General features: G+C 40.9%; 1 long non-coding RNA gene across 1 annotated transcript; it reads right to left on the minus strand.

Annotated features, from left to right (window-relative positions):
• Positions 1–1,977: 1,977 nt before the first annotated feature.
• LOC108178623 (uncharacterized) lies at positions 1,978–21,000 on the minus strand. The gene is made up of 4 exons (XR_011384865.1): positions 20,928–21,000; positions 12,735–12,820; positions 4,621–4,703; positions 1,978–2,237 (listed from the first exon to the last, which is right to left on the minus strand). It is a non-coding gene; the product is annotated as an uncharacterized lncRNA (long non-coding RNA).
• Positions 21,001–21,726: the final 726 nt, after the last annotated feature.

Raw genomic sequence — 21,726 nt, forward strand, 5'->3', positions numbered from 1 at the left:
CAGGAAACTAAGGCTGAAGAATTCTCCCCAGGAATTCTCAGTTAGTAAACAGCAGAACTAGAATTGGAAGCCAACTAATAAGCATCCAGAATCCATGCATTTAATCACCGTGCTATACAATTTACTGGAACTTAAAAGAAGCTGGAGATTTTGAAGGAAAAATGAAGCAGCAATGGGGCAAGGAAAATATCTGTTCCAGTTGGTCATTATAGCTGACTGTAAGCGTAAGTCATTTATTCAGGCATGCATTGAGTAACACTGCAACACCAATGTGTGTTCATCTTCAGTCATTGCAAAGGCAAAAGTATTATGGGGGCCCACGCTTTCTTCAGAATATGTTGACTTGGACATTGTTGGGTAGAATAAAAAGACTGGTGCTACTATGTGAAAACCAAAACACATGCAACATCACTTCCCATCAAGGACAGTTACTACAAGCTTCCCTATGGTGTATACGCATCCCTAGTGGACTTTCAAGTTAATTGGAAGATAAAGAATTTATACAAGGAGAATCCAGCAATGTCCTGATAGAGTACAATTGTATAAAAAGAACTGTTTACTTACACCAGCTGTCAGAATTCAGTAATTAGCCTGTGGCAACAGTTGATGTAGTGCCTGATAATTAACACCGATCAATCTTTTTTAAATGACTTATCCACAGTTGGTGGTGAATTGTAAAATACTTAAGATTATAGTCACTGAGTCTATTAGCAAGAGAGGATGTGACATTGGTAGGAAATTAAGCCTTTCAAAAACAAGAAGAGTAGGAGATTTTATAAAGATAGCAGGTGCACCATAGACTTACTCTGCCTCAGCTACCCAGTGTGCTGGATGGAACAGCATTGCATGTGTGTTGTGACATGGATGACCCTGGGCTCTGCCACAGCCTAAGTGGGGCCTTGGAAAAGTAGTATAGCTTTTCTTGCTTCTGTTCCTTACCTACTCATTAGAGTTATGGTAGAACTAAACTGAGACAACACATGGGAAGTGCTGAGAACACTTAATACTTTAAAAAGCTTCATTCTTTTCAGATTTCCTCACCCAATTTATCTCTCTGGCTTTAGTTTGAAATAATTGCCTAAGTACATGGCTATGTTTCTAAAAATACTCTTTTAAGAAGTTACCCCAGAGGCTGGCACCACGGCTCACTTGGCTAATCCTCCGCCTGCGGCGCCGGTACTCCGGGTTCTAGTCCCGGTTGGGGCGTCGGATTCTGTCCCGGTTGCTCCTCTTCCAGGCCAGTTCTCTGCTGTGGCCCAGGAGGGCAGTGGAGGATGGCCCAAGCGCTTGGGCCCTGCACCCACATGGGAGACCAGGAGGAAGCACCTGGCTCCTGGCTTCGGATCAGCGCAGAGCACCGGCCATAGCAGCCACTTGGGGGGTGAACCAATGGAAAAAGGAAGACCTTTCTCTCTGTCTCTCTCACTCTCACTAACTCTGCCTGTCAAAAAAAAAAAAAAAAAAAAGTTACCCCCGAATGAAAAGGGCTATTCTACTGCTTTTGATCTCTTCCCTAGCTTTTCTCTCAGGAGCCAAATGTTTACTCCAGGAAGTCATTCAAAATCCTCATCATCAACCAACTAATTCCAGTTCAGGGTTTTTATTTGAAAGATTTAACGATTTATGCCCAGATTTAGCAGCAATGTTGTTAATGATAGTAAAAAAATAAATTAAGAAAAACTTAGAGACCAACAATAGAAAATTGGTTAGATAAACTGGAGCACCACCAGTTCAATGGAATTTTAAGAAGCTCTTAAGAAGACTGTTGTGTAAAAATGATGGATTTAAAAAATAGAGGGAGGAATAGTGAGGTCTCTTGAGTATCTGTAGTGCTTTGTTCTTAATTTGGGTGTTGGTTATGAGTGATCAGATGGCAAAAAAAAAAAAATTGATCTGCACACTTAGGTACATTTCTTGGTATGTACACTGTATTTTAATAAAATGTTTTTAAAATGATGAAAAGGAAAGTTCATTGTGTATGTGTGTATAACTTTTATTGATTTATCTGAAAGAGAGAGAGAAACAAACAGAGAAAGGGCTTCTGTCCTCTGATTCATTCTTCAAATGCCCACAACAGCCATGGCAGTGCCAGGCCAAAGCCAGGAGACTAGATCTCCATCCAAGTTTCCCATGTAGATGACAGGAAACCATTACTTGAGCCATCACTGCTGACTCCCAGGGTCTGCATTAGCAGGAAGCTGGAATCAGGACCCAGAGTGGGGAATCAAGCCCAGGAACTGCAACAGAAAACATGGGCATCTTAGCTGGAATGTTAACCACTAATATATTATATACATTAATATTTTTGAAACAAGGTATGATGTAGGATATGCCATATGGGACTATTTTTAAAAATGTGTATGTAAATGTAAACATAAAAAATGCCTGGGAGATTTTACAGTCACCAAACTATAGTACAGCACCCCCTCACTCCTCCACTAACACTGGAACGGTCTACTAGCAAGTCTAGGTAACTGGCCATTAAGATTTTTCTTCATTTATTTGAAAGTCAGAGTTAAAGAGAGAGGGAGAGGCAGAGAGATCTTCCATCCTCTGATTCACTCCCAAAGTGACAACAAAAGCTGGGGTGTGGCTGAGCCAGGCTGAAGCCAGGAGCCAGGAGCTTCTTCTGGGTCTTCCACATGGATGCAAGGGCCCAAGCACTAGGACCATCCTCCGCAGGGAGCTAGATCGAAAGTGGAGCAGCCGGGACTTGAACCAGCGTCTATATGGGTTCCTGCGCAGGTGACGGCCACAAAACTGGCCCCTGGCCATTCTCTTGTAACCTCAGCCTCATCGCAACATTGCTAAGCAGACACAGAGAACAAAGAGGGAACACTGGATACAAGCTAGAAAGCAGGAGTAACAGCCTGCGGCTTCTCACCTTCTCCCCCTCATACCTCTTGGCTTTGAAGGTTTCTGCCCTGAGGTCTCCCTTGTGGTAGTTTCCACAAGCAGAGAAGCAAGGAATTATTATATCTCCTGTGTTGGACTTTTCCCTCGATCACTGCTGTTTCTGGGGACCAGTGAAACGATCATAATCATTTAGGGATTTAACATTATGCAACTAGTGAATGATCAAAATTAATTTCCTTTCCTTTTGTCATTATTGGTAATATTCTCAAAAACAAATTATAGATCTACTTTTTTTATTATATTTTTAACTGTGAAATAAACGACTACCATCCTTTTTAATCATAATAATTGAGAATGCTTGTTTTAATGTCAGAAATGGAAGGGATGTCTATGTGTTAAGGTAATCAATATTTAAGACCATTAAAGTCTTCTTACAATATATTCAGATGGTCATTTCACAGACTCTGGTAGGAGATTTGTGATTAATCATAAAAGTTAGTAGTAAAGGTGCCAGCCTCACATATTTTAATGAAGGTGCTGTAATATTTGCTCTGATTTCTGAAATCACTTTTAAGTCCCTGGCATTTGGAAGCAAAGAAGAGCACTTTTAATGAAAATTAAAGTACATTTTCTCTACATTTCAGTGCTACTTTCACCTGAAACTGCAAGCACACACTAGCCAGTAATTTGTAAACCAAGATAAAACCATATGAAATTGCTAATTTTTCCTAAGGTACATTCCAAAATAGTAACAAAGGTATGTAAATTATTTTTAAATAAAACTTCCTAAAAAAGTGTTACCCAGATGTATTTGTTACATACAACAGTTTGTTTTTTAATCTGACAGCCTCACTGTTTTCTCAGGGTATATGTTATGTAACTTGCTCTAAAAAGTAAAGAGGTTAAATCAACAACTAGGGAAAGAATCCCGGAGCTGAAATAACCTTATCATTCATTCAAAAAGTATTTCTTGGGGCCAACGCTGTGGTGTAGAGAGTGAAGCTGCTGCCTGTGACTCCAGCATACCAGTCCTGGAAGATGCTCCCCTTCCTATCCAGCTCCCTGATAATGTGCCTGGGAAGAAGAAGACCCAAGTACTTGGGCCCCTGCACCCATGTGGGAGACCTGGATGAAGCTCCCGGCTTTGGCCTGCCCGAGCTCCAGCCATAGAGGCCATTCGGGGAATAAACCAGCAGATGGAAGATCTCTGTCTTTCTATTTCTCTCTTTCTCTCTCTCTCTCCTTCTCCCTCTGTAATATTGCCTTTCAAATAAATACATAAATCTTAGAATACACACACAAAATATTTCTTGAGCTCACACTATGTTTCACTCTGCCAGATGCTGAAAACACCTGAATAAATGCAAACGATGGTCAGACCATTTACTTAATTCTACATAAATATCCTCATGAGTTTATTTCTTATTTAAATTGTAGGAGACATTTAGTTCCTGGTTATACTTTTTCTCACACAATATAAAATATTATTTATTTTTAAGATGTGATTATGACTCCAAATTTTTTTTACAGTTTTTAAGATTGCATTCTTCATGTACCATTATCACTCCATTGCATCTTTTATGTTGTAGCAGTAGCAAAATATACAACATAAAACTTTAACCACCATTTCTTATTATCAAATACCTAAGGAAAAGGTTATATCTGTGTGCACTTAACATTGTAGGTATAGGTGCATTAAACATTACAGGTCTGTCTACTGATATACCAAGAATTCAAAAAGTAGGAAACCAAATCAAGACCAACCTATCCTTTGGGAAACTGGCAATCAGAGCATGGCACCAACTTGGCAGGAAGTACCAGATCAGCATTTTCCAAACATATTTGATCTAAAAAACAAAAACCACATTACAATGTAGTACTGAAAGATCAACATGAGCTCATGAAATATAATAGACATCTGGACTAGGTAGTGAAAAGGTCTCAAGGAAAACATAGCTTCCAAAGAACATAATCAAAATTTGATGGGATAGCACAAATATGCACAGTATTACTATATGGGCTGAAGATCTTAAACTAGTCAATATACATCTGCACATAAACATTCAGAGTAAGTTGATAAAATGATAAATTGAGTGCCAGTCATTTACCCTCCAGCTAATATAGGAAAAATCCTTTGCTGTTAGGATTGCCCAGCATTCCTTAAAGAGATGTTCACATAAGAAGACCATGAGAAATATACTTAGTATTTTTCTCTATTTTTTACACACTTTTGAAAAAAATTTTGCTAACACCAGGGGTTTTTCTTATTTTGCTTTTTTTCTTTCCTGAACCTATAAATATCTTAGAGCACTTTGAGAGCATTGTTCTGTGTGCCATGCAAAGCTATAAAGCATTAATAAACTGAGATTAACTTCCAGTTTTTATAGCTATGAGTGATCCCATCAACTTCTCAACCAGGTTGGGACATTAAATAGAAGCTGACCAATTAATAAATTAAGGAATTCCTTCTTGAAATTATAACTTTTGAGAACAAGACAATCAAGAGTTCCTTGTCTATATCCCTACTAAGCTCCTTTTTTGTATCATTAAAGGACCCAGCTTTGTATCTGGCACATCACAGACATTTAATAAGTTGCCCTGGAAAAGCTGCAGTGTGGCCTGGCCATACGCACCTGGATTGAAAGTCCAGCTCTACCTCTTACCAGCTGTGGAGCCAGGGGTGCATTTGTTAACCTCAGCATGTGTTCTTCCTGTGTTGTATGACGATGGCAACTTGCTCCACAGTTGCTATGAAAATTAAGATAGCAAATACAATATGTCCAGTACAAAGCACTTAATAGAGAATGCTGAATTCCTTCACTTCCTTTCTATGTTCATACCCATACCAGAGTCAATCCTAAGAACAACTAGAGAGGGGAGACCCCTTCCACTTTTCCTTTTAGTACCTTCCCCCTCCTTTACCCGGCTCCTGCTCACGTCAAGCCCTCCCTGCCCTCATCACCTTGTCCCACTATTAATCTCCTCTCTGCTAGTGTGTTGCTGAGATAGAGCAGGATAGTCAGGAGATCGGACTGCTTATCCCATATCTGGCCCTCACTAGCTGGATGTCTAGGCCAAGTCATTCAACTCAGCAGGGATAAACACTTAGGCAATCTTATTAAGAGATTGGTGAATCAACTGTAGTAATATTAATGCTTTTCTCATATATGTAAAAATATGTTGAGTCAAAAAAAATTTGACACAGTTTTAAAATAAAACAAGAGGCTTCAAAGATACTTCTGCTTGTGACAGTTTTACTTTGGCCAAAGAATCTAGAGATTCCTGGGGGTGCAAGTTCCCTTTCTCATCATTAGAGACACTTTCCTGGATGACCTCTGAAGTTTCTTTCAGCTCAGGAATTCTTTCAGCTCATCATTCCCCTCTCTCCTCCTCACCAAATTTCAACTTAGCCTGATAAACTAGGCATCAGGGAAAACCTACTGCATATTGCCCAAGGCTTCCAGAGGCAATTTTCTGGGCACAAGCAATTAGCTGCCCTAGGCGAAACTGCACAGCAGGCAAAGCTTGCTCCCTCCTGTCCTGCAGGACCCACCCCCACCACCTGCAGGCTCCTCCAGTTGCCTCAGCCTGCCAGAGCACTCACACCCACCTACAGTTTTGACTTCTACCCAACCCTCAAGCTCTAAACGTCCTCCCTCCTGCTCCACCATAGAGTTTTCTATTCCCTCTGTGGGATTAATCTCAGCTAGGTTATAGAAGGTGACATGATTTACATTTTTCTGATTGACATCTGCATTCTAAAGAAGAATATGTTAGCATAAATAGTGAAATATTTATGGAAAATATTTCTGAACCTTTGGGCCATTAGGATGCCCTTTGTTCACTCCAGACTATTGCTCTACCTGTTTCTATCTCTTCTAAAGAACAGAGGTCATTTCTTATACCGTGCTCCTGAAATATTGCCAATAGCTGTGATAAATTAACCAACAGTAGTAAAGTCCTCCTAAGTAACATGCAACTCACAGCAACTATTAGTTTTCCATATTATTCCTTCGGTTTGTTATCACCTCACTATCCTTCCTCCATCTATTTAAATCAGGGGTCTCAAACTGGTGAGCAAGGACTTCTATAGGGCTTTGATATGTTTTTGGATTTTGGGTGCTATTTGGGGGGGGTGCAACTTCATCAGGCCTGTAATCAGTGGTGAGATAGATATTATTCTTATCTAGTAACAAAATCAGCTTAGTACTTACTCTGCTATATCTAAGGTATTTTAAATATTTACGTTAATTGTATAAGGCACTTGACTTTGCGACCTCTACTCATCCTTCAAACCCCATCCAAATGTCATCTTTTCTGCAAGTGTTGGAGAATTAATCCTCTACATACTTAACAGCCAGTTAGTTGCTAGTTGCCTCAAACATAAGCCTCTATAGTCTTACAAGGGAGTTTCAAAATGAGCAGTTGACTGAAAATGCAATTCAGTGTAGCAGGTCTTATGGTGGAGATTTCAGACTATGGCATTGAGGAAGCAAGTATTTTGAGGCCAACTAGGCTTTTCTGTGCCCTGAAACTTCCCAATGTAGGATGCTGACGCCTTTACATCTAGAAATGTCTCATGCTATCTTGTACATTCTAGTGAGTCTAGAGGTAGTATGTAGGTACTAGAGATAGTATGTACTACCTCTAGATTCACAATATATTACATACGCATCTTTGTGTCCCCCCATCCCCTGCCCTCTGCAATATACACACATATAAACTAAGTTATTTGGACCATTTAGATCAGCCAATACCCCACTCCTCCCTTTCATTTCTCTCATCAAAAAAAAAAAAAAAAAAAAAAGAAAGAAAGAAAGAAAGAAAAGCAATAGTAGAGCATCCTGCTATGAATTCTCTCCATTGCCATGACTCCCCCAGAGGGTAAACATAATAATAATGAGAGTAATCACCACTGAAAAAAACAATGGCTGGTGTCTTAGAGCTCTGCAAGGGGCCTACGGTACAAAAGTCATTCTCCTAGTATTTTCATTGCTGAACTTCCTTTGGAATGGAGGTTGAAAGGAGCTAATATTATTCTAAATCTTATCCTTTTGCATACAGGATAATGGCAACATTCCAGCATAATAATACTGGACATTTACATAATGGCCTTTTTCACAGGCTTTCCTAATACTTTGCAAAAGTTCTTATGCATTTTCTCAGTATTAGATAAGAGGGAAGATGATTGATTCTACATGGAGGGAGAGGTATAGACAAAGCCCAAATCCAGTGAAATAAAATAAAAGAAAGTGTGAAGCAGAAAGCTTAGCAGTGGACTCCTGACTCGGAACCTAATGTTCTTTCCACACCATCCTTCTGAGAGTAAAGGGGTTTTCCTTTTCTTGAGTTTGCCATTCAATAACACTGAGTGAATATAGAAAAGCAAAAGGAGAATATTAAAATGATCATTAGAACTGAATATAAGTGAGAGACCTGTTTAGAGGAAAGGATTTACTTCAAATGGGTTCCAAATAACCCTATTTTAAATTAGAAAACAAATAGGAAGTCAAAATTAGGGAAAAATACAAAAGACCCATAAAACAAGCTACATTTTTGTATACCCTAATGATAGAAGGAAATTGTTAGATAAACAATAATAGGGAAAAAACCAAACCATTCTCAAATAACCGAGAGGTAACCAATAATAAATTGCAATTCATCTGATAAATTTCTCAAAACAAAAATAGATCCAGCCTGAACTCACTTAGGAATTTTCAGAATACTAGATTTAGAAGAAAAAAAAAGTACTTGAAATAGAAAAATGGGGGCGGGGTGGGAAGAGGAATATATAGAGTGATTAAAGTCTGAGTCTGATTTATTTTTTTAGGCAGTAAAAAGAACTAGTGATGTAATAATAACCCCATGGATTTTAAAGAGTTTCCTCAAATATATCTGGGGGATAAGAAACTCTGGAGAGCAAATAGGCCCATTAATAAATGACAAATGAGATGAAATGAGATTTTGAAATAGTTGGACTATGGAATTGCTTTTTTTATTTAATAGATCTTTTAATAAGAAAAACAAAAAAGGGGCTAAGGACAGAGAAGGAACAAGACTTGTCAGCAGAATGCTGATAAATAGCAAGCAAGGGAATTCAGTCCTTGCAAAAATAAGGATTTTCCAAATCAGCAAACTTGGGGGATATGCCTTCCCACTGGGGATAAGAAGGAACTGTGTAATTTATATTCTGAACCACACTTTCTCTTGCATCTCCATCCAACCAGGATGATCAAATTATATTATAGATCCCAGAAACTGCTTTAACTGCATGCAAATTACCTGCCTTGCATACGCACTCCTAACATCCTCAGATAATCTGACCGTGCTTCTAACAAGCACTAATTACTTACTAGAGGCAAGCACTAGGTACTGTGAATACAAAAAATGAAACATGAGCACCTTTTCTAAATCATGCCACTCACCTTGGTCCCCTCACTTTTGATTCAGGACAACACCTGCCCTTCAACACGCACATACACAAGAACACTTACCTACAGGCATACAAGTTAACATGTTTTTCTCTAACATAACATTTACCTATCTTCATTCCCATACAGAAAACCCAAGAACTAATTTCCCATGACCCTGAAACAAGCCAGTTATACCCCTAAAGCTCCCAGAGGTACAAACATTCTTCTTAATAACGTTACTACTAAGAATTTTAACTGAAATAGAGGCTAATATGTGTAATTAACATTTCAGAATTGCTGAAGGATGAATATTTAATTAAAAGGAGATGTTCTGGGGCCAGCACTGTGGCATAGCAGCTTAAGCCTCCGCCTGTGAAGCTGACATTCCATATGGGCATTAGTTTGAGTCCTGGCTGCTCCACTTCCAATCCAGCTCCCTGCTAATGGCCTGGGAAAGCAGTAGAAGGTGGCCCAAGTGCTTGAGACCCTGCGCCCATTTGGGAGACCTGGAAGAAACTCCAGGCTCCTAGCTTCAGATTAGCCCAACTCTGGCCATCACAGCCATTTGGGGATTCAACCAGTGGATAGAAGACCTCTCTCTGTTTCCACCCTACCCCACCCCTCTGTTAACTCTGCCTCTCAAATAAATAAATAAATCTTTTAAAAAACCACAGTAACTGATTTTAAATCATGATCTACATTCTGTGTTTTGCCTTTTTTTACACTTAAGTCTTTATCCATATCAGTGCATAGAAGTCTTTATATTAGCTGCATAATATATCATTTTATTGTGTATATTATCATAATTTGCTTAATAAATCTCCTATAAAGGACATATTGATTGCTTCCTATTTCTAGCTATTATAATAAACTATATTTTTATATATTTATAAACAGGAAATAATAATGTACTTTTGGTCGGGGGCTGGCATTGTGGAATAGTGGGTTAACCAGCAGCCTATGACACTGGCAATCCATACGGTTACCAGTTCATTTCCTGGCTGCTCTACTTCCAATTCTGCTCCCTGCTAATGGCCTGGGAAAGCAGCAGAAGATGGCCCAAGTGCTTGGGCACCTGTCACTCACAGAGGAGATCCCAATAAGCTCCTGGCTCCTAAGTTCAGCCTGGCCCAGCCCTGGCCTTTGCAGACATTTGAGGAGTGAATCAGCTGAAGGAAGATCTCTCACTCTCTGTCTCTCTTTCTCTCTCTCCCTTTTTCTCTGTAGCTGTGCCTTTCAAATAAATAAATAAATCTTTAAATTAAAAAAAAATCTTTGGCAGAGTTTTTTCAAAAATTAAATGAGCTATGAGGGCACTTCAAAAAGTTTGCAGCAAATATGGAATTAAAACTATGGGTTTAGGGGCAAACATGGTAGTACAGTGAGTTAAGCCATTACTTGGGATGCATGCATCCCATATCAGGGTACCTGGGATCAAGTTTCATCTCTGCTTCTGATCCAGCTCTCTGATGATGTGCGCCCTGGAGATAGCAGATGATGGCTGAAGTACTTGGGTTCCTGCCACCCATGTGGGAGACCTAGATTGAGTTCTAAGCTCCCAGCCTACGCCTGGACCAGCCCTGGCTATTGCAGGCACTTGGGAAGTTAACTAGCGAATGGAAAATCTCTCCCCCTCTCTGTCTCTCTCTGTGTGTCACTCTGCCTTTCAAATAAAAATAAATAAGAATTGTTAAAATGAGTTTATTTTGATGCAAAAAATGTTTTTCATAATATGTGGGAAATGTGTATTATGAAAAAAATGCATGATTTAAAAATTGTTCTTGCACCAAAATAAACTCATACTTTTAATTTTTTAATATCTTCATAATTTATGTGAGGGTGCCTAGAATACCTGGCACGCTGGCACATATCAAGTATCTTTAGTACATGTTAGGTAAATGAATGACTTAAATGAGGTAGCAAATGAACCAAATATGTTTCCAATTTTGTTTCCTGCCTGATATGTCTCTACTCAGTAGAACGAGAGCTTCAGAAATGTAGAGATCAATCTTGTCTGCCTTAATTCACTGCTGAGCCCCTAGAGTTCAGAAGAACGCCTACACATAGTAAATGTGTATAGTGAATAAATATCATCAGTTATCATACTTACTTTTTCTTACTTTCATTAAGAGGTAAAAAGAGCCTGCTTAAAATGAAAGTGCATTCTTTATTTGTAATTTTATCCTGAGAAAAGTTTGAGTAAGGCCACCCTTAGATGGGTGTGGGACCCTAGCAACTCAACCAGTCTTGCCTGCCCAAGATAATCTCACTTGAAAGGAAGCTGCACCATCAGCAATTTTCATAAGCTTCTTTGGATACCATTACAGACAGAAATTTTTAATGTGATCTGAATTGCATTCAGAACAAAGGAATCAGGTATAATGCCTCTGAGTCTCAGGGCAGCTACCCTAGTTGCCCTACCCAAAGGATGAGCCTGTGAAAGACTGCCAAAGTTTATGCATTAATCACCATTTTCAAATAGAGATCAAAGTGCAGTAAAGGGTTTCTTTATAATAACATTACACTCACTAGCATTGCCTTCTTAATTAGGAGATAAGAACTGGAGTTAGAGAAATATCTCAACCCTGGATGCTCGGTTATATATTCCATTTGGGAATGTCATCTGTCTTGTGTGTTGCCAAAGAGAAAAAAAAATGTTGGCAACAACTTGTCTAGACTAGGACTTTTCAGGTCCTGTAAGAAAGTTGTTCAGATTTCTAGAGTCATGCAACTACATTTCTGGGTGTTAAGTTTGGGGACTGTGGTATAATTCAAATAAATTGGGTTGAGCCTCACTTGATCTGCTCTCATATACAAAGGCACACACTTAGGGAGTCACAAACTATTGAAACAATATTCTCCAATTTTTTCCTTAGCTTCTTGAGCACTCCAAAGAGAAGAATGTATTCAGAATGCAGAGCAAGAGTCTTTTTTTTAAAGATTTTATTTATTTATTTGAGAGGTAGAGTTACAGACACTGAGAGGGAGAGACAGAGAGAAAGGTCTTCCATCTGCTGGTTCACTCTCCAGATGGCTGCAATGGCCAGAGCTGTGCCAGTTGGAAGCCAGGAACCAGGTGCTTCTTCCTGGTCTCCTATGCAGGTGCAGAGCCCAAGGACTTGGGCCATCCTCCACTGCACTCCCGGGCCATAGCAGAGAGCTGGACTGGAAGAGGAGCAGCTGGGACTAGAACCGGCACCCATATGGGATGCTGGTGCCATGGGTGGAAGATTAACCTACTGCACCAAGGTGCCGACCCCAGCAGGGGCAAGAGTCTTTTAAGCCCTTTTCCTATAGTTGTCCTTCTCAGTAGCTTCCCACAGATCATTGTTGCTCCTGAAAACATTCATTCTCAATTCTCAACTACTTCAAAACTCTATCCAACACCCATGCAGCCTAAAGACTTACCTCTCTTCTCCCCCACCACCCTAATGGCATTGTCAGTCAGTCTACTGCGTTCCTTACCTGAGTTTGCACACTTTGGGCGCATAGTTGTCCTTTCAAGAGTTCAAGCTGGTTGAGGAACATACCCTTTACTGTTGTGTTTCCCTCTAAGAAAAAAAGGAAAGAGAAAAAAAATTACCTCCAAATGATTTAAGAAATTCTGTTTTTTTAAACTTTTTTATATTACTTTTTAAAAGGTGTTCAAATTTTCTTTTACTATTTCTTTTTCCTTTTTGACAGACAGAGTTAGACAGTGAGAAAGAGAGAGAGAAAGGTCTTCCTTTTTCTGTTGGTTCACCCCCCAAGTGGCTGCTACAGCTGGCGCGTTGCGGCCAGCACACTGCATCCATCCAAAGCCAGGAGCCAGGTGCTCCCTCCTGGTCTCCCATGCGGGTGCAGGGCCAAGGACCTGGGCCATCCTCCACTGCACTCCCGGGCCACAGCAGAGAGCTGGGCAGGAAGAGCTTGGGCAACCAGGACAGAATCCGGTGCCCCGACTGGGATTAGAACCTGGGGTGCTGGCGCCGCAGGTGGAGGATTAGCCTAGTGAGCCGTGGCGCCAGCCTTTCTTTTACTATTTTTTAAATTAACATGTATTAATTTTATAAGAAAAAATTATTCTTAAATTTAAAAACATATATGCTCATTAGAGAAAACTTGGAAAGTTTAGGAAAATAAAGGAATAACATCATCATTATGAACATCTTGATTTAATATATTTTCTTCCAGTCTTCAAAATGCACACACATAGACTATACTGTTCTGTATTTTTTTAATATTTATTTTATTTATTTGAAATACAGAGTTACAGAGAGAGGTAGAGACAGAGAAAGAGGTCTTCCTTCCGTTGGTTCACTCCCCAGATGGCCACAATGGCTGGAGCTGCGCCGATCAGAAGCCTGGAGCCAGGTGCTTCTTCCGGGTTTCCCACATGGGCGCGGGGGCCCAAGGACTTGGGCCATCTTCTATTGCTTTCCCAGGCCATAACAGAGAGCTGGATTGGAAGAGGAGCAGCCAGGACTAGAACCGGTGCCCATATGGGATGCTGGCACTTCAGGCCAGGGCTTTAACCTGCTGCGCCACAGCACCGGCTCCTCTGTATTTTTTTTTTATTAATCTCCCATGTATTTTGACCATTTTCTTTCCTTATTAAATATTCTTCAAAACATTTTATGTTAATAGATCCATTGCATTTCATTAAATGTATATCATAATTTATTCATCCATTCCCATTAGAAATTTAGAATACTTCCAACTTTTATAACTCTATAATTAGTGTTGATTAGTCTTTGTGCCTATATTTTTTAGAGCTATTTTATTGATTCTGAAAGAGTCACAAAGAGAGGTAAAGACAGAGGGAGAGGTCTTCCATCTGCTGGTTCACTCCCCAAATGGCTGCAACAGCTGGAACTGAGCCAGTCCAAAGCCACGAGCCAGGAGCTTCTTCCTGGTCTCCCATGTGGATTCAGGGGCCCAAGGACTTGGGTCATCCTTCAATGCTTTCCCAGGCACATTAGTGGGGAGGTGGATTGAAAGTGGAGCATCCGGGACTCAAACCGGCGCCCATATGGGATGCCAGTGCTGCAGGCTGGGGCTTTAACCCACTGCACCACAGCGCTGTCCCCATGCCTATATTTCTTTAAAATAGATCACAAAAATGAGAATTCTTGAACCAAATACTACAATCATTTCTATAAAATTTCAACTGTTCCCCAAAATCGAGACCAGTACAATGAACTCCCTATACACCTCATTCCACGTTCAGCATGTCAAAATTGTGCAGCATTTTTATTTTTAAGGTTGTTATGCCTAATTGCTTTCCAGAAATGAACCAGTTTTCACTTTCACCAGCACTGCAAGCTCTCACAAATACTCTGAAAACTATTGATTATTTTCAGTAACTGATCTTTGCTGGCACATTTGGCCAGCTATTTCCTAACTTCTCAGAATCTGGCCTTAACATTTGTTCCATGAATCCACCCCAAGTCCTTGCAGAATTCATCTCATCTTGCAAAGTGGTTTCTCCTTTACAATTGTCTGACTCTCTTCCCTTGAGCAAAGCAGTTCAGCCTGCCATGGATGGTCCTCCAGCCTCTGAGAAATAGATGTGGGTGGCAGATGCCCGCTGTGAGTGTCCTTGGTGTACTGCAGCAGGCCACATCCAGTGCTGATCACCCAGTTACTCCTCAGGGCTTAACTGTGGGTAATGGTGACTGAGGCTGTTGGCAGTTTGTGATCTCATGCTAGCACTTTCCACATGTCAGCCTTCTTCAATTTTGCATCTTTGCTGACTAGGCCAAAATTTAGAAATATGTGTATAATTAAACATGGTTTATTATATGCATAATCAAAACTAGACTGGTCTATTTATAGACAAATTGAGTATCTCACTAGCTTACTATTCGGATTTGAGGCTATATATTGGCAAGCAAAGAATTATTGTTATTGTTGTTGCTCTTATTGTATAAATTATATAATGGTTCTGTGGTGTACTGGGAAGATCATTACATGGAAATGAAGAGTCAAACTGCAGATTGGACTCTGCTATTAACTGGTTGCATTATGTTAGATTAGCTTTAACATTGCTCAAGATTACTTTTGCTCTTTTCAAATTTACTAAATCTCTTCTGGTTAAAAAAAACTCCACAATTTAAATATAGCTTGATCTAATTCATTACCATTTGTGATTAAAGTGCTTTTTTTTTTTTTTTTTTTTTTTAATTCAAGAAGCAGAGAGACAAAGAAAGACACAGAGCAAGCAAGTTCCTATCTGCTGGTTCAGTCCTCAAATTCCCACAACGGCCAGGGTTGAAGCTAGGAGCCAGGAATTCAATCCAGGTCTCCCATGTGGCTAACAGGGGCCCAGTTACTTGAGCTATCACTATTTCTTCCTAGAGTCTGCATTAGCAGGAAGACGGAATCAGTAGCTGGAGCTGGAATACAGCCCAGATATTCCAATGTAGGACTCGAGCCTCTTAACCACTGTCTTTTTTTTTTTTTTTTTTACAGGCAGAGTTACTGAGAGGGAGAGACAGACAGAAAGGTCTTCCTTCTGTTGGTTCACCCCCCAGATGGCTGCCACAGTCTGCGCGCTGCACCGATCCAAAGCCAGGAGCCAGGTGCCTCCTCCAAGTCTTCCTTGCGGGTGCAGGGCCCAAGCACTTGGGCCATCCTCCACTGCCTTCCTAGGCCACAGCAGAGAGCTGGACTGGAAGAGGAGCAACCAGGACAGAATCTGGCGCCCCAACTGGGACTAGAAACCGGGGTGCTGGAGCCACAGGCGGAGGATTAGCTTAGTGAGCCACAGTGCCAGCCTAACCACTGTCTTTAAATGCTAGACCAAACCTTTGCCCCTAAAAGTGATCTTCATTATTTTTTAAAAAGATTTATTGGCCGGCGCCGCGGCTCACTAGGCTAATCCTCTGCCTGCAGCGCCGGCACCCTGGGTTCTAGTAAGTGATCTTCATTATTTTTTTTTTTTCAAAATTCTTTTTTATTTTTTTATTTTTTTTTATTTTTTGACAGGCAGAGTGGACAGTGAGAGAGAGAGACAGAGAGAAAGGTCTTCCTTTGCCGTTGGTTCACCCTCCAATGGCCGCCGCGGCCGGCGCACCGCGCTGATCCGATGGCAGGAGCCGGGAGCCAGGTGCTTTTCCTGGTCTCCCATGGGGTGCAGGGCCCAAGCACCTGGGCCATCCTCCACTGCACTCCCTGACCACAGCAGAGGGCTGGCCTGGAAGAGGGGCAACCGGGACAGAATCCGGCGCCCCGACCGGGACTAGAACCCGGTGTGCCGGCGCCGCTAGGTGGAGGATTAGCCTAGTGAGCCGCGGCGCCGGCGATCTTCTTTTTTTTTTTTTTTGATCTTCATTATTTTTTAAAAAGATTTATTGGCCGGCGCCGTGGCTCACTAGGCTAATCCTCCACCTGCAGCGCCGGCACCCTGGGTTCTAGTCCCGGTTGGGGCGCCGGATTCTGTCCCGGTTGCCCCTCTTCCAGGCCAGCTCTCTGCTGTGGCCAGGGAGTGCAGTGGAGGATGGCCCAAGTGCTTGGGCCCTGCACCCCATGGGAGACCAGGATAAGTACCTGGCTCCTGCCATCGGATCAGCGCGGTGCGCCAGCCGCAGCACGCAGGCCACGGAGGCCATTGGAGGGTGAACCAACAGCAAAGGAAGACCTTTCTCTTTGTCTCTCTCTCTCACTGTCCACTCTGCCTGTCAAAAAAAAAAAAGATTTATTTATTTATTATTTATTTATTTATCTATTTGAAAGGCAGAGTTATGGATAGAGAGGGAAGGACACACACACACACACACACACAGAGAGAGAGAGAGAGAGAGAGAGAGAGAGAGAGAGAGAAATAGAGATATCTTCTGTCTGCTGATTCATTCCCCCAAATGGGAGCAACTTCCAGAGCTGGGCCAGGCTGAGGCTGAGCCAGGAACCTGGAATTCCATCTGGATCTTGCATGTGGGTGGCAGGGGCCCAAGCACTTGGGCCATCTTCCACTTCTTTCCAAGGCACATTAGCATGGAGCTGCATCAAAAGGGGAGCAGCCAGGATTCGAGGGATGCCAGCATCACAGGTGGCAGGACAACACACTGCTCCACAAAGCTGGCCCCCCAACAGCACACTTTCAAAGATGAGAGCTAGCACAGTAGAATTGCATTATCTTTAGAAACAGGCTAAGTCATCCTATGATGTTCTACTGAGTTAACAATCATAAGAAACTCCTGAGAGATATCTTTGGTCTAGTCCCAAGGTGTAAAGATTCCCACCATGGATGACTTAAAGCTACCAACTTGAAGTCACTGAATGGGGAATTGGGAAGAGATGGGCACAGTCAGCTCACAGGCCAGTGAGCTGGTTTTGGCACAACTGCAGATATGTGACATTCAGGGTAGACTACAGTAAGCTAAAAGTTTCAGAAAACCTAACTATCAGCAATAGCTTAAGCAATATAGGCATTTACCTTTTTCATATAATAAGAAGTCAGAAGGTAGTGGTCCCACCATCTCAAGGTGTTGAGTTAGCCATCTACCTCATTATTCCAAAATGGATCCAGCAGTTCCAAGCTTTCTATATTTTTAAAGCATTGTCCAAATTAGGAAAGAAAATGTGTTTTCTTTGTTTTTGTCTCCTTTCATTAGAGAGGGAAAATTTTGTCCAGAAGCACTTGCTATCTTCCCCTTGTATTTCTTCAGCTAGGACTCGATCACATGTCTATCTTACCTTTATCACTGGCAAAGAGGATCTGAATTGCCACAACCGACACACACCAATGGTGATCTTAACTCTAGGACTGGACATAAGGAAGAAAGGGGAGGTAACACTGAAGTTACGGCAAATGACAGTGTCTGCCACACATAAAAAAGTTTCCAGATGAAAAAAGATGATGCATTCAATGATCATGTCCAATTTAATAATTAGACAATTTAGTAATTATTGAGTCTGTTCAATGGACAAGATTCATGATCACCTGTCCAATACTGGCTTTACATATTAATATATTTAACCTTTTAAAAGTTCTTTATGTTCCTAAGACAGTCATATTTTAAAATATAAAACTGCCAAAGAAAGCTTATACAATTAATGTGAATCCCTTAAATCAGACCTTGTGGCCATGTGGACATCAGAGTAAATAATCCTTAATGAACTAAAACATTTAGAGTTACTGTTCTCATTCATGTCTTTTATTATCATGATATGCTACTATGTAATGTGTTTAATTTTATTTATTAGCAAATGCTGCTTGGTTGGTTTATAGATTAGTTTAAGCATATGAACCTAAGAAATAAAATTTCGTTTATTTAAAATGCTTCTGTAATTCATAAATGTTTTTATTTGGTGCCCCATTTTATAGCACTCAGAAAGTTTGCTACAATCCACCATAACTAAAATTGGAGGGGCCGGGCTGTGGTGCAGCGGGTTAACACCTTGGCCTGAGGTGCCAGCATCCCATATGGGCGCTGGTTCAAAACCCGGCTGCTCCACTTCTGATCTGGCTCTCTGCTGTGGTCTGGGAAAGCAGTAGGGGATGGCCCAAGTCCTTGGGCCCCTGCACCCGCATGGGAGACCCGGAAGAAGCTCCTGGCTCCTGGCTCCTTGCTTCAGATTGGCACAGCTCTGGCCGTTGCGGCCAAATGGGGAGTGAACCAGCAGATGGAGGACCTCTCTCTCTCTCTCTCTCTTTCTCTACCTGTCCTTCTCTCTCTGTGTAGCTCTGACTTTCAAATAAATAGATAAATCTTTAAAAAATAAAAAAATAAAATTGGAAACGGAGTATGATTTGGTATATTAAACAAGTCTTTGAATTTAAAAAAAATGTGTTTTTTTTGTTTTTTTTTTTGTTTGTTTTTTGTGTTTTTTTTTTGCATGGAAAGAGCAGTTTATAAAAACAGAAGATTCTGAAGTTTGTCACCCAGGAATACAAAGCCCTGCTCAACCTCTTCCTCTTTATATTTTGCTAATTATCACTTATACACCACTAATTATTTATTTGGAAATACAAATTTTAAAATGGTGCTATATAAAAGAAAGGCTTGATGCGATAATAATTTATTATTTCAAAGTAAAAAGAAAAGTTTGTGATAGGAAAATGTTGATTGGTTTATCTTGAATTGAGTTTCTAAGATGGCAGTCTAAAGGTCAAATGCAGGCCATCAATATGTGTTATGTACACACAACATTTAAAAGTCAGGAGAGAATAGGCATTTGGCCTAGGGGTTAAGGCCCCTGTGTCCTACTTTGGAATACTGGGTTTGCTTTGGGGCTGCAGAGCCTGACTTCAGTTTCCTACTAACTCAGACTCTGGGAAGCAGTGATGATGGCTCAGGTGATAGGGTTCCCACCACCTGCCTGGGAGACCAGGGCTGAGTTTACTGCCCCCAGCTTTGGTTCAAGCTGAAGAGCCATTACAGGTATTTGGGGAATGAACTAATGGATGAAAGTGCTCATTTCTCTCTGTCTCTCCTTCTGTCTTTCAAATAAACAATAAAAAATTAAAAATTAAAAGGCTGGAGGTCACAAAACATTCTAGATATTCAACTTCTCTTGAAAATCATGAAGTTGGGGCCTGCACAGTGGGTTAACTCCCTGGCCTGAAGCACTGGCATCCTATATGGGCGCTCGTTCAAGATCTGGATGCTCCACTACCAATCCAGCTCTCTGCTATGGCTTGGGAAAGCAGTAGAAGATGGCCCAAGTCCTTGGGCCGCTGCACCCACGTGGGAGACCTGGAAGAAGCTCCTGGCTCCTGGCTTCGGATGGGCACAGCTCCAGCCATTGCAGCCATTTGGGGAGTGAACCATCGGTTGGAAGACCTCTCTCTATCTCTCAGCCTCTCCTCTCTCTGTGTAACTCTGACTTTCAAATAAATAAATAAATAAATCTTAAAAAAAAAGAAAGAAAAGAATTAAGTATGGTGTAATTGAGCTACCATGTATCATGGGAGGTGATGATTCAAATAGTCGGGTCCCTGAATGTGGAACATTTGCCAGGCAGGCATAGATGTTGTGGGCATTTAGAAGGACTGAACTAGAGAATGGGAGACTTCTTTCTCTCTCTTTCTCTCTCTCTCTCTCTCTCTCTCTCTCTCTCTCTCCTCTCTGTGCTTCATGTAATTTAAATAAATGAAAATAAAAACCAAAAGTGGCTGGATTGAGTCTGCATTTTCAGTTGGAGTTGACCCCCTATTCCCACAGCTCACGCCCCTGTAACCCTCCAAAGTTCCCACCTTGCACCAGGCTCCACACCTGCACTTAGCCCCCTGACACTGCCTCACCAGCTTCTCTCACTTAAGGTGTCTAACTTGCATATGCTTGTACAAGTGATAACCTAAAAAGGACACTCTCACTTATGAGGTGGGAAGGGGCTGCCCTCCTCCCCTCCACTGCCAGGGCTTGTACCTCAGAGTCCTGATTGCCTAGAGGAGGCATCTTTCTTCAATTTACAAAAGACTAGCGGTCCTGGAAGGGTTTTAATATGAGCCTGGGAAGTCCTATGAGAAAGAATTTTGTCTTATGTGACTGGTTTGACATTGGGACCAGACAGGTCTAGGGCATACCACAGCATTTTTTAGATGTGGGACCAATAAATGATTTTTGAATCATGCATACCAAGAATCTTCAAACCATTCATAGAAAATGGATATTGTGAGAAAACTATTCATATATTTTTTTAATTTGCACCAAAATAAACTTATCTTTTAATTACATTTTCCCATGAACTTCTTGAAGTCCTCTATTACAGGCTTGTTGCTTGCATGTTCTGCAAAAAAAAATATTTTTAAGGATTCTAAAAGATTTAAGGTATATTTAGAGGAGTACTGAGTTTCTTAGCCACCAGCCTATAAGGTCTAGTGAATTCTGTGGATTTGAAAAAAATCCCTATTGACTGGTTGGATTGATCCATATTAAGATATTCTAATTCCTTTTCAAATTTTTTAGATACTACAATTTTCTGATGGGACTGAAGCCCAGGCAGCCAGCTACCTCCCCCATATAGTTTGTCCCATATACCTTAAGCCAGCTGTGCACCTTAAATTCCAACATGTCTTACAGTTAAGTAACAGTAAATATAACAGTAAACTTCATCAACGTATTTTCAGTTTCCACAAACAGAGCAAACTTCTTTTATAGATATATAAACACATACACACACAAACTATAAAATGCTTTTGCTTTTGGTTTCAATCTGTTGTATTTATATCATACACACACACACACACATCCTATAACAGTTCTCAATTCCAGCTTCCTACTAATGTGCACCCTGGGAGGCAGCAGGTGATGGCTCGTGTGGTTGAGTCCCTTCAACCCACATAGGAGACCTAGACTGAGTTCCTTGCTCCCAGCTTCTGCCTGGCTTAGCCCTAGCCATTGTAGGCACTTGGGGAGTGAATCAGTAGATGGAGAGACGCTCTCTCAATATCAAATAAATTAAAAACTTTTGAAAAAAGAAAGAAACCAATATTTTAAATAATTATAATAATTTTTGATCATTTGTTTACTTT

This window comes from Oryctolagus cuniculus, chromosome 20 (assembly GCF_964237555.1).
Source record: "Oryctolagus cuniculus chromosome 20, mOryCun1.1, whole genome shotgun sequence".
In the NCBI taxonomy this organism is placed as follows: domain Eukaryota; kingdom Metazoa; phylum Chordata; class Mammalia; order Lagomorpha; family Leporidae; genus Oryctolagus; species Oryctolagus cuniculus.